The sequence below is a fragment of the Oncorhynchus nerka genome, linkage group LG2 (assembly GCF_034236695.1).
Source record: "Oncorhynchus nerka isolate Pitt River linkage group LG2, Oner_Uvic_2.0, whole genome shotgun sequence".
Taxonomy (NCBI): Eukaryota; Metazoa; Chordata; class Actinopteri; order Salmoniformes; family Salmonidae; genus Oncorhynchus; species Oncorhynchus nerka.
Window position 1 is genome coordinate 57452436 of NC_088397.1, and position 13146 is coordinate 57465581.

At 41.7% G+C, this 13146-nt stretch overlaps 1 protein-coding gene across 1 annotated transcript in view; it reads right to left on the bottom strand.

Annotated features, from left to right (window-relative positions):
- The window catches only part of LOC115138382 (calcium/calmodulin-dependent protein kinase type 1-like), a 77896-nt gene extending 64869 nt beyond the window's left edge, over positions 1–13027 (bottom strand). The window contains exon 1 of the mRNA XM_029675182.2: positions 12919–13027. The gene's annotated coding sequence lies outside the window, so the exon portion shown is untranslated. The remainder of the gene's footprint in view (positions 1–12918) is intronic.
- Positions 13028–13146: the final 119 nt, after the last annotated feature.

Genomic DNA, 13146 nt, shown 5'->3' on the forward strand with positions numbered 1-13146 from the left:
TACAAAATTTAACCAGAACCATGCATAATGCACATTCACTAATAATGACTAACTTCTTGTTGCATGCGTTATAGAAAATGAACACCGGTCTCATGAAACAATCTCTCAAGCGCAAGCCTACGTGCTAGTGAGTAACCAGCTAATCTTTATACTTCAAGTTTAGCCAACTTGGATCTATTTGCTAGCTAACAAGGCAGAACAGTTGAATTTGTCATGAACACACCCTTCTGTCCATCTCCAACTGTTTGAACAGCATGCTAGCCTGTCCTCTTTGTCCAGATGTTGAAATCAAGTGGCCTACCTTATTTTTCAGAATGAGAACAAGTTGCCAACTCCTTATACAAATGCATATTTCTATGCTTATTGCACATTTATAAAACACAGACTAGACAGCTAGTATAACAGTCTTTGGCTAAAACACTGCTAGCAGTACATGGTACTGCAATGACGCACACCACAAACTGAGTATTCATTTTCCAGAACCAATGATCATTGACACTCCAGTTTTAGTAGTTATGGGTTAACTTCTCCTGTTACAGTAATGTCTCAATGTGTTTCGGTGTCCATATGACCAGTTATGTTGAAACAAACCTCAAATGCAAATAGTGAGTTGAAACCACTTGTCAGAGAGGAAGAAGTGATCAGAAGGAGGGGATTGGTGTGTGTGGAAGGAAAGAAGAAGAGGCGAAGCAAGAGGTTTCACTCACCAAAATCAGTCAGAAATTATCCAAATGCATTTCTATGGGCATATTTTGGAACTAAGCTTGTCGCCTGTCTTCCCGCCTTTGGGACAATGACTCCCATTGTTAGGGCAGAGACATGAGCATCTCGTCATTATATGCAGATCTCTGGTGTGGAATATGATAGTTGCACACAGCACAGAAGGAGTGAAAGAGACAATATCCAAAATACAACATGAGAAAAACAAAAAATAACAAAACCTTGAATCTTGTGATAAGACATTTGGAATATCGTGCAAAAACATGAATTTGAATTAATCAAATTAATTCAATATATCGCCCAGCCCAAGAAAGAGGTATGAGCCATGAGCAATGTGGTTCAGAAAGATCAAAGCTTCTATAGCTGGCAATGACAGCTAGCTGGTTTAGAAAGTACGGTAGGGGATTATACTTTCATGACTTCAATTACGGTATACTTGCCTGACTGAAATTGAGGTTTGATGCATTTTGCATGTTTCTATGTCAATATCATGTAATAAGCCCATGATAAAAATGCTCTGTGTAGAAGGATGTCCCTTGGGGGTATCCGTACTAGAGGTCGACCGATTAATCGGAATGGGCGATTAATTAGGGCCGATTTCAAGTTTTCATAACAATCGGAAATCGGTATTTTTGGGCGCCGATTTGCCGATTAAAAAATAATAATTTATATATAGAGATTTTTTATAACTTTATTTAACTAGGCAAGTCAGTTAAGAACACATTCTTATTTTCAATGACGGCCTAGGAACGGTGGGTTAACTGCCTTGTTCAGGGGCAGAACGACAGAGTTTCACCTTGTCAGCTCGGGGGAACCAATCTTGCAACCTTACAGTCCAACGAAATAACGACCTGCCTCTTTCTCGTCGCACTCCACAAGGAGACTGCCTGTTACGCGAATGCAGTAAGCCAAGGTAAGTTGCTAGATAGCAGTAAACTTAACTTATAAAAAACAATCAATCATAATCACTAGTTAACTACACATTGTTGATGATATTACTAGATATTATCTAGTGTGTCCTGCGTTGCATATAATCTGACTGAGCATACAAGTATCTAAGTATCTGACTGAGCGGTGGTAGGCAGAAGCAGGCGCGTAAACATTCATTCAAACAGCACTTTCGTGCGTTTTGCCAGCAGCTCTTCGTTGTGCGTCAAGCATTGCGCTGTTTATGACTTCAAGCCTATCAACTCCCGAGATGAGGCTGATGTAACCGAAGTGAAAAGGCTAATTCAAATCAAATCAAATGTATTTGTCACATACACATGGTTAGCAGATGTTAATGCGAGTGTAGTGAAATGCTTGTGCTTCTAGTTCCGACAATGCAGTAATAACCAACGAGTAATCTAAACTAACAATTCCAAAACTACTACCTTATACACACAAGTGAAAAGGGACAAAGAATATGTACATACAGATATATGAATGACTGATGGTACAGAACGACATAGGCAAGATGCAGTAGATGGTATCGAGTACAGTATATACATATGAGATGAGTAATGTAGGGTATGTATACAAAGTGGCATAGTTTAAAGTGGCTAGTGATACATGTATTACATAAAGATGCAGTAGATGATATAGAGTATAGTATATACATATCAGATGAGTAATGGTAGGGTATGTAAACATTATATTAAGTAGCATTGTTTAAAGTGGCTAGTGATATATTTTCCATCAATTTCCATCAATTCCCATTATTAAAGTGTCTGGAGTTGAGTCAGTGTGTTGGCAGCAGCCACTCAATGTTAGTGGTGGCTGTTTAACAGTCTGATGGCCTTGAGATAGAAGCTGTTTTTCAGTCTCTCGGTCCCTGCTTTGATGCACCTCTACTGACCTCGCCTTCTGGATGATAGCGGGGTGAACAGGCAGTGGCTCGGGTGGTTATTGTCCTTGATGATCTTTATGGCCTTCCTGTGACATCGGGTGGTGTGGGTGTCCTGGAGGGCAAGTAGATTGCCCCCGGTGATGCGTTGTGCAGACCTCACTACCCTCTGGAGAGCCTTACGGTTGTGGGCGGAGCAGTTGCCGTACCAGGCGGTGATACAGCCCGACAGGATGCTCTCGATTGTGCATCTGTAGAAGTTTGTGAGTGCTTTTGGTGACAAGCCAAATTTCTTCAGCCTCCTGAGGTTGAAGAGGCGCTGCTGCGCCTTCTTCACGACGCTGTATGTGTGGGTGGACCAATTCAGTTTGTCCGTGATGTGTACGCCGAGGAACTTAAAACGTACTACCCTCTCCACTACTGTCCCATCGATGTGGATAGGGGGGTGCTCCCTCTGCTGTTTCCTGAAGTCCACAATCATCTCCTTCGTTTTGTTGACGTTGAGAGTGAGGTTATTGTCCTGACACCACATTCCGAGAGCCCTCACCTCCTCCCTGTAGGCCGTCTCGTCGTTGTTGGTAATCAAGCCTACCACTGTATTGTCGTCCACAAACTTGATGATTGAGTTGGAGGCGTGCGTGGCCACGCAGTCGTGGGTGAACAGGGAGTACAGGAGAGGGCTCAGAACGCACCCTTGTGGGGCCCCAGTGTTGAGGATCAGCAGGGTGGAGATGTTGTTACCTACCCTCACCACCTGGGGGCGGCCCTTCAGGAAGTCCAGTACCCAGTTGCACAGGGCGGGGTCGAGACCTAGGGTCTCGAGCTTGATGACGAGTTTGGAGGGTACTATGGTGTTAAATGCTGAGCTGTAGTCGATGAACAGCATTCTCACATAGGTATTCCTCTTGTCCAGATGGGTTAGGGCAGTGTGTAGTGTAGTTGAGATTGCATCGTCTGTGGACCTATTTGGGCGGTAAGCAAATTGGAGTGGGTCTAGGGTGTCAGGTAGGGTGGAGGTGATATGGTCCTTGACTAATCTCTCAAAGCACTTCATGATGACGGAAGTGAGTGCTACGGGGCGGTAGTCGTTTAGCTCAGTTACCTTAGCTTTCTTGGGAACATGAACAATGGTGGCCCTCTTGAAGCATGTGTGAACAGCAGACTGGGATAAGGATTGATTGAATATGTCCGTAAACACACCAGCCAGCTGGTCTGCGCATGCTCTGGGGACACGGCAGGGGATGCCGTCTGGGCCTGCAGCCTTGCGAGGGTTAACACGTTTAAATGTTTTACTCACGTCGGCTGCAGCGAAGGAGAGTCCGCAGGTTTTGGTTGCGGGCCGTGTCAGTGGCATTGTATTGTCCTCAAAGCGGGCAAAAAAGTCATTTAGTCTGCCTGGGAGCAAGACATCCTGGTCCGAGACGTGGCTGGTTTTCTTTTTGAAATCCGTGATTGATTGTAGACCCTGCCACATACCTCTTGTGTCTGAGCCGTTGAATTGTGACTCTACTTTGTCTCTATACTGACACTTAGCTTGTTTGATTGCCTTGCGGAGGGAATAGCTACACTGTTTGTATTCGGTCATGTTTCCGGTCACCTTTCCCTGGATAAAAGCAGTGGTTCGCGCTTTCAGTTTCACACGAATGCTGCCATCAATCCACGGTTTCTGGTTTGGGAATGTTTTAATCATTGCTATGGGAATGACATTGTCAATGCACTTTCTAATGAACTCGCTCACCGAATCAGAGTATTCATCAATGTTGTTGTTGGAGGCAATGCGGAACATATCCCAATCCACGTGATCGAAGCAGTCTTGAAGCGTGGAATCAGATTGGTCGGACCAGCGTTGAACAGACCTGAGCGCGGGAGCTTCTTGTTTTAGTTTCTGTCTGTAGGTAGGGAGCAACAAAATGGAGTCGTGTTCAGCTTTTCCAAAAGGAGGGCGGGGGAGGGCCTTATATGCGTCGCGGAAGTTAGAATAGCAATGATCCAATGTTTTACCAGCCCTGGTTGCGCAATCGATATGCTGATAGCGCGCGATAATAGTGTTTCAAACATCACTCGCTCTGAGCCTTCTAGTAGTTGTTCCCCTTGCTCTGCATAGGTAACGCTGCTTTGATGGTGGCTGTTGTCGTTCTGTTGCTGGTTCGAGCCCAGGGAGGAGCGAGGAGAGGGATGGAAGCTATACGGTTGCACTGGCAATACTAAAGTGCCTATAAGAAAATCCAATAGTCAAAAGTTAATAAAATACAAATGGTATAGAGAGAAATAGTCCTATAATTCCTATAATAACTACAACCTAAAACTTCTTACCTGGGAATATTGAAGACTCATGTTAAAAGGAACCACCAGCTTTCATATGTTCTCATGTTCTGAGCAAGGAACTGAAACGTTAGCTTTCTTACATAGCACATATTGCACTTTTATTTTCTTCTCCAACACTTTGTTTTTGCATTATTTAAACCAAATTGAACATGTTTCATTATTTACTTGAGGCTAAATTGATTTTATTGATGTATTATATTAAGTTAAAATAAGTGTTCATTCAGTATTGTTGTAATTGACATTATTACAAATAAAAAATAAATTAATCGGCAATTAATCGGTATCGGTATCAGCGTTGAAAAATCATAATCGGTCGACCTCTAATCCGTACCTATGTATGACATGCGAAGGTTAGGTTAATAAACAGGCTGGAGCTAGAACCTCGTTGTCACGCGTCTTTATTTTAGATCATACTACACTCTGAATAAAAGCATCGACTAAATGACCAAAATGTAAATGTAAAATGAATACTTGCATGCTGGGCGTTATTCTAATGAGCTCATCCCCCAAACAAGACAAACTCTTTGACCAAAAAAAATATGGTCAGTTACTTTCTATATGAATGAATCTAGTGTACATCAAGTTCCGCCGAGTTAAGTAAATTCTACAACAGACAATTACATTCCGCCAGATAACGTGAATGGTTTGTGTAACGTTAACTAATTATGATAAAGCAAAATTTAAGGGAAGCCGAAATAATTTTTCATCAGTGTTAGCAGTTGATGTTATTCTTTAATAACACAGACCTCAAAGCAAATCAGGGGGACAAAAATATATTTATTCAAAGAAAACAAATCATAGTTGTTATGATGGAAAGTAGATGGTTGCGATTTTCTCTCCCCTGTCCTTAGTGTTTTCTCCACTGAACGAAGAGACAGGATGTAGTTTATACCCAAGCCTAGCCTGTGGTTGACCATTTAGAAGTCCTTGCAGTAAAATTGGGCCAATGACCAAATACCAAGTATCCCGTTTCAGGCTCAATGTATAGACCATTTGGACCAATGAGAACTTGCCACATGTAGCTATGAGTCCCGGACTGAAATTCCTACACAAATCCGAAACAGATGTTGAACTGAAAAACATTGGAGCATAGTTCCATTGCTCTTTAGCACTCTTGACCTCAAGTCTTCTGCATTGTGTTTTTATACATGACCAAACGTATGCGGACACCAGCTCGTCGAACATCTCATTCCAAAATCATGGGCATAAATATGATCCCCACTTTTCTGCTTGAACAGCCACCACTCTTCTGTGAAGTCTTTCCATTAGATGTTGGAACATTGCTGCGGGACTTGCTTCCATTCATCCACAAGAGCATTAGTGAGGTCGGGCACTGGCTTTGCAGTCAACGTTCCAATTCAAAGGTGTTCGATGGGGTTGATGTCAGGGCTCAGACAACTTCTTTCACAACGATCTCAACAAACGTTTTCTGTATGGACCTTGGTTTGTGCACAGCAGCATTGTCATGCTGAAACAGGATTTTCAGGAAATTCTTATTTACAATGACGGCCTAGGAACAGTGGGTTAACTGCCTTGTTCAGGGGCAGAATGACAGATATTTACCTTGTCAGCTCTGGGATTCGATCTAGCAACCTTTCGGTTACTGGCCCAACGCTCTAAGCACTAGGCTACCTGCCGCCCCAAAGGGCCATCCCCAAACTGTTGGAAGCACAGAATCGTCTAGAATGGCATTATATTATTATTCCCTTCACTGGAACTAAGGGGCCTAGCACAAACCATAAAAACAGTCCCAGGTCATTAGTCCTCCTCAACCAAACTTTACAGTTATGCATTCGTGCAGGGAGCTTTCTCCTGGAATCTGCCAAACCCAGATTTGTCCGTCGGACTGCCAGATGGTGAAGCATGATTCAGAATGCGTTTCCACTGGCTACGAGCTTTACACCAATCCAGCCGACGCTTGCCATTGTGCATGGTGATCTTAGACTTGTGTGCAGCTGCTCGGCTATGGAACCCCATTTCATGAAGCTCTCAACGAACAATTATTGTGCTGACATTGCTTCCAGAGGCAGTTTGACACTTGGTAGTGAATGTAGCAACCGAGGACAGACGATTTTTATGCGCTACGCGCTTCAGCACTCGGTGGTCCCATTCTGTGAGCTTGTGTTGCCTAACACTTCGCGTCTGAGCCGCCGTTGCTCCCAGACGTTTCCACTTCACCATAACAGCACTTACAGTTGACTTGGGCAGCTCAAGCAGGACAGAAATTTGACAAACTGACTTTTTGGAAAGGCGGCATCCTATGACAGTGCCACGTTGAAAGTTACTGAGCTCTTCAGTAAGGCTATTGTACTGACAATATTTGTCTATGGAGATTACAGGGCTGGGTGCTCAATTGTATAGACTTTTCAGCAACGGGTGTGGCTGAAATAGCTGAATCCACTAATTTGAAGGGGTGTCGACATACTTTTGTATATATAGTGTATCTTAAAACAAGCAAGAATTCTTTCATATCAAAAAAGTAGGGCTTGAGACTTGCATAGGAGGCGACAGGAGCAGATAGGAGCCCAGTAATAGAGGGAAGTTGAGGTTCAGAGAGGAACAAGCTTTTCTGTTTGATTAGATCGTTTGCGTTTATCAGGAAATTTCAAGAGTCCCAACGACATATCTGGGAGGTCACAGGATCGAGCAGGCTTTATGGATATAAAGATATAACCATAACCTCATTCCTAAGAGCTAGTTGACATGCAGCATTCACCGTTGTTAAGCTTATTGAGAGAAACGCTGTACTCACTGGTTTCCCAATGCCGCGCAGTGGACAGAAGAAACACACACATACAGAGAAGTGCTGTCATGTATGAGGAGGATGACAAACTGGGACTATCTGAAACCTGTGACCTCACAGGCTTGCAGCAAAAGAGATAAGGAGTGCCATTTTAGATGTACTCAAACTAGACACACACACACACACACACACACAAACATACACACACACACACACACACTAGAGGTTGACCGATTAATCGGAATGGCCGATTAATTAGGGCCGATTTCAAGTTTTCATAACAATCGGAAATCGGTCATTTTGGATTTATTTATTTTTCACACCTTTATTTAATCTTAATTTAACTAGGCAAGTCAGTTAAGAACAATTTCTTATTTTCAATGACGGCCTAGGAACGGTGAGTTAACTGCCTTGTTCAGGGGCAGAACCACAGATTTTTACCTTGTCAGCTCAGGGATTCAATCTTGCAACCTTACGGTTAACTAGTCCAACGCTCTAACCACCTGCCTCACGAAGAGCCCGCCTGTTACGCGAATGCAGTAAGAAGTCAAGGTAAGTTGCTAGCTAGCATTAAACTTAATCAATCATAATCACTAGTTATAACTACACATGGTTGATGATATTACTAGTTTATCTAGCGTGTCCTGCGTTGCATATAATCGATGCAGTGCGCATTCGCGAAAAAGGACGGTCGTTGCTCCAACGTGTACCTAACCAATGCCTTTCTTAAAATCAATTCACAGAAGTATATATTTTTAAACCTGCATATTTAGCTAAAAGAACTCCAGGTTAGCAGGCAATATTAACCAGGTGAAATTGTGTCCCTTCTCTTGCGTTCATTGCACGCAGAGTCAGAGTATATGCAACAGTTTGGGCTGCCTGGCTCATTGCAAACTAATTTGCCAGAATTGTACGTAATTATGACATAACACTGAAGGTTGTGCAATGTAACATGAATATTTAGACTAATGGATGCCACCCATTAGATAAAATACAGAACGTTCCGTATTTCACTGAAAGAATAAACGTCTTGTTTTCGAGACGATAGTCTCCGGATTCGACCATATTAATGACCTAAGGCTCGCATTTCTGTGTGTTATTATGTTATAATTAAGTCTATGATTTTATAGAGCAGTCTGACTGAGCGATGGTAGGCACCAGCAGACTCATAAGCATTCATTCAAACAGCACATTTGTGCATTTTGCCAGCAGCTCTTCTGTTTATGACTTCAAGCCTATCAACTCCCGAGATTAGGCTGGTATAACGATGTGATGTGAAATGGCTAGCTAGTTAGCGGGGTGCGGGCTAATAGCGTTTCAAACGTCACTCGCTCTGAGACTTGGAGTAGTTGTTCCCCTTGCTCTGCATGGGTAACGCTGCTTCGAGGGTGACTGTTGTTGGTGTGTTCCTGGTTCGAGCCCAGGTAGGGGCGAGGAGAGGGACGGAAGCTATACTGTTACACTGGCAATACTAAAGTGCCTATAAGAACATCCAATAGTCAAAGGTATATGAAATACAAATGGTATAGAGAGAGAAATAGTCCTATAATTCCTATAATAACTACAACCTAACACTTATTACCTGGGAATATTGAAGACTCATGTTAAAAGGAACCACCAGCTTTCATATGTTCTCATGTTCTGAGCAAGGAACTTAAACGTTAGCTTTCTTACATGGCACAAATTGCACTTTTACTTTCTTCTCCAATACTTTGTTTTTGCATTATTTAAACCAAATTGAACATGTTTCATTATTTATTTGAGGCTAAATTGATTTTATTGATGTATTATAGTAAGTTAAAGTAAGTGTTCATTCAGTAATGTTGTAATTGTCATTATCGGTATCGTCTTTTTTGGACCTCAAATAATCGGTATCGGTATTGAAAAATCATAATCGGTCAACCTCTAACACACACACACACACACACACACACACACACAAAGTAGAAAGGCCCATTGGCTCATCACATCATCAGTAACATGCAATGCAAACTAATTTATCTGAACCTCATCACTGAGTACAATCTGTGTTTAAAGATTTTCCAGCTTATTGCTCTTTGTTGTATAAAGTCATCACTCCACTACTGATCCTTTCCTGATTACACACTTTCCATAAATGATGTGTGTTTAGTTGTCATCTCAATAAAGGCTCACTGGTGGGTCAGAATGCAAAAGGACATTAGGCACAGACCAGCTCCACCACCCAGCTGTGTGTGTGTGTGTGTGTGTGTGTGTGTGTGTGTGTGTGTGTCTGTGTGTGTGTGTGTGTGTGTGTGTGTGTGTGTGTGTGTGTGTGTGTGTGTGTGTGTGTGTGTGTGTGTGTGTGTGAATCCGTGGACCAATCAGAGCAGAGGTCACATGACATTGGCCCCCAACAGAGAATAGGGACAGAGGTGTGCAGAGGAACAATGGCAATTGAGGTTACACAAAGTAACAAAAATAAAGCAAATCTGGTTAAAAACATGGTAAATTATAAAAATCCTTCACATTTTTTACGGCAATAAACATGCTATACGTTTTCACAATCGCTCTAGCCTAACATAGCAACTCCAGACAGGCCTTGAGAAAATCCATGGTGTATCCCCAGTCGCTTTTATCCACTTTAATGAAAACCACCTTCATATGTTTGGTCTATTGATATAACTTTACACCCAGTGGGGGCTCCTCAGAGGAGGAAGGGGGGGGACCATCCTCCTCAATGAATTTCATTAAAAATAAAAAAAATAGTTTATCCTGTTTAGATAAAACTATACTAAATATATTCATGTCACCAAATAATGGATTAAAACACACTGTTTTGCAATGAAGTACTACAGTAGCCTCAACAGCACACTCTGGGGTCGCACCATGGTGTAGCCAGAGGAAGACAGAAACTAGCTGTCCTATGGCTAAACAATGGTGCTACCCCAGAGTGTGCTGTTGAGGCTACAAAACCTAGGAGGCTAATGGTTCTCTCTCTAATGGTTCTCACCCCCTTCCATAGACTGACAAAGTATTTTTGACGACTTCCGGAGGATGTCCTCCAATCTTTCAGAGCTCTTGCGGCATTTACATTTTTTTACCATAAACATGACATAAACTGACATATTGTCCATTGATCAGAGAATCACTAAAATAATAACCTACAGCTAGCTAGCATTGCATAAAATGTGGAGAGTAGTTGACTCAAAGAGAGAGAAAGACAATAGTTGAACAGTTTTTAACAAATTATTTATTCAAAAATGAACGAGAAGCAAGAGAGAGATAGAGAGCTAATTATATTTAGTTTGAGGTTTTTTTCACTTTCACTTACTTAGCTTGCGAATGCAGCTAGCTAGTTAATCCTCCCCAAACACCAGGCTCAAACAGAGAGGGATTGTTAGCTAGCTGGAACTCTTCCAAGTCAAGGTAAGATTTAGTTGTATGAATTTATTGCCACCAGGGAATTCCAGTGTAACTACTAAACTGCTTGCTGTACACTGTACAGCATAATTGTAGCAGGTTTACTAACGCATTTAGATCTAGTAGCTATGTTGACTATGATATTAGCTAATATGGTGACAATGGTGTAGGCAGTGAGTACCGGTTAGAAGTTATGGTATGAAGGTTTTGCTTAGAATGTTTTTAGCCTGGTCACAGACAGCTGTTATTTTTTTAGTTAACTTATATTTAACTAGGCAAGTCGGTTAACAACAAATGTGTATTTACAATGACGGCCTACCCCGGCCAAACCCTAACCCAGACAACAATGGGCCTAGTTGTATGCCGCCCTATGGGACTCCCAATCACGTCCGGTTGCACTGAAGTCCACAAGCGAAGGAAAAATGTGAGAGGAGGAGAGCGTGTAGATGTGAGAAGGAATTATACAACAAACAAAGTAATCATGATGTTTGTATGTGGCTGCTATGAAAGTGAACTGTGTGTGTGGGTGATCAGGGGTGTATTCATTCTGACCTATTCTGTTGAAAAACTTTTCTTACATGGAAGCAAACGAAACGGGGATAAGCATACCTTAATTTGTCCAAAAGAAACTCTCGTTTGCAACTGTTTGGACTAATGATTACACCCTAAATCAGATAGATGAAGGCAAGAGAGTGCAAGGCGGTATTGAATGTGTCACTGGCTTTTACCTTGATTAATAAAATGCTTATTTTATTTTAGGCTAGGTTGTAGCAACCTCATGATGGGTTTAGGTAAAATGTTAGTATCATGTAGTAGCCTAAACCTATCAATTTCACATTGAGCTGGGTGAATGGAATCTGAATGACAGTCATCCAATATCCTGTAATAGAAAAAAGACCATGCTCCCCCCAAAACAAACTGTTTACACCCTATGACAAAAGGTCAAGAGCATGTAGGCTAGCCTAACTGATACCTCCACATTGAGAGCTGCAACATCACAGTGTCTCTGTGTTACAGTAACATCTCACTGTCCACTCACAAATATCACATTCTCCTTGTCATGATAACATCTTGATTTGAACTACAAGCTCATCAGGGACACCGGAGTCTATGACACTAAGCAAATCCCTTTCAAAATGAGCTTTTTAATTGATAGGCCGCGTTCTCCTTCCGAGCTGGCTCATGGAACGTGAGTGAGGATGTATGTGTGTCGTGTGTGTGTGTATGTGTGTGTGTGTAATAGACTGTATAAAAAATTATGAGTGCTCAAAGGAGAGAGAGAGAGAGAATGCAAGCAGAAGACAAAAATACCTCAAGCATTCTAGATTAGTAAGACACTAAAATGGGAAAATAGTTACAATAAGTTATAACACCTTTATGAGGACCTACACTCTAAAATGTCAATGATAACTTTGTTGGAAAATTAAACACTACTATCAGTTTATACTCTTTCTATTGGTTTGCACACACTCCATCAGTGGCCTCTGATCTCTACTGAAAAATATGCTTAGTACCATAAACCAATATGCCCGCAACTCTTTAGTATCTGGGCTATGTAAATACTAATGTTAAACACTAGCATGAATATTAATATGAATGAACGTTCCACATGATGGGGCACTGTCTGTCTCGTAGCTTGTTTCAGTCTGAGAGGTCAACCAGCTGCGAAACAATTACTTTCAATGCATTATTCATTTAAACTAGTACGAAACTATAGTTATAAAAGCAATAAACTATTTAGGCTATGATTTAATATTTCAACTAGGTGTTTTATTGTCAATCAGGCAGACCAGAAACGTAAACTATTCTCGCATTCAGGGCATTTTTCCATATAGCGACTACATCTGAATTATACATTTGAATTATGCCAGTCATTATAATAATGTCCACACAATGTTCTAATCAACATAACAGAGATTCTTACCTGTGATTTGTACGATTTCAAAGGTTGTTCCTTTCTTACTGTTTCACCAATGTTGGACTCGCGTCGCTCGCGGAAAAACTGGATTCGACACCTCCAACAGCACTCTCATGACGTCAGGGCAATGGGCGGAGGGAGTGGCAAACACAAGGGGCTCCAACATCAATGAATAACCTGTTTTTGGCACAAAGGTACGCATGCTGCTTCATTATTTTTTTAATTTTTTTTAAC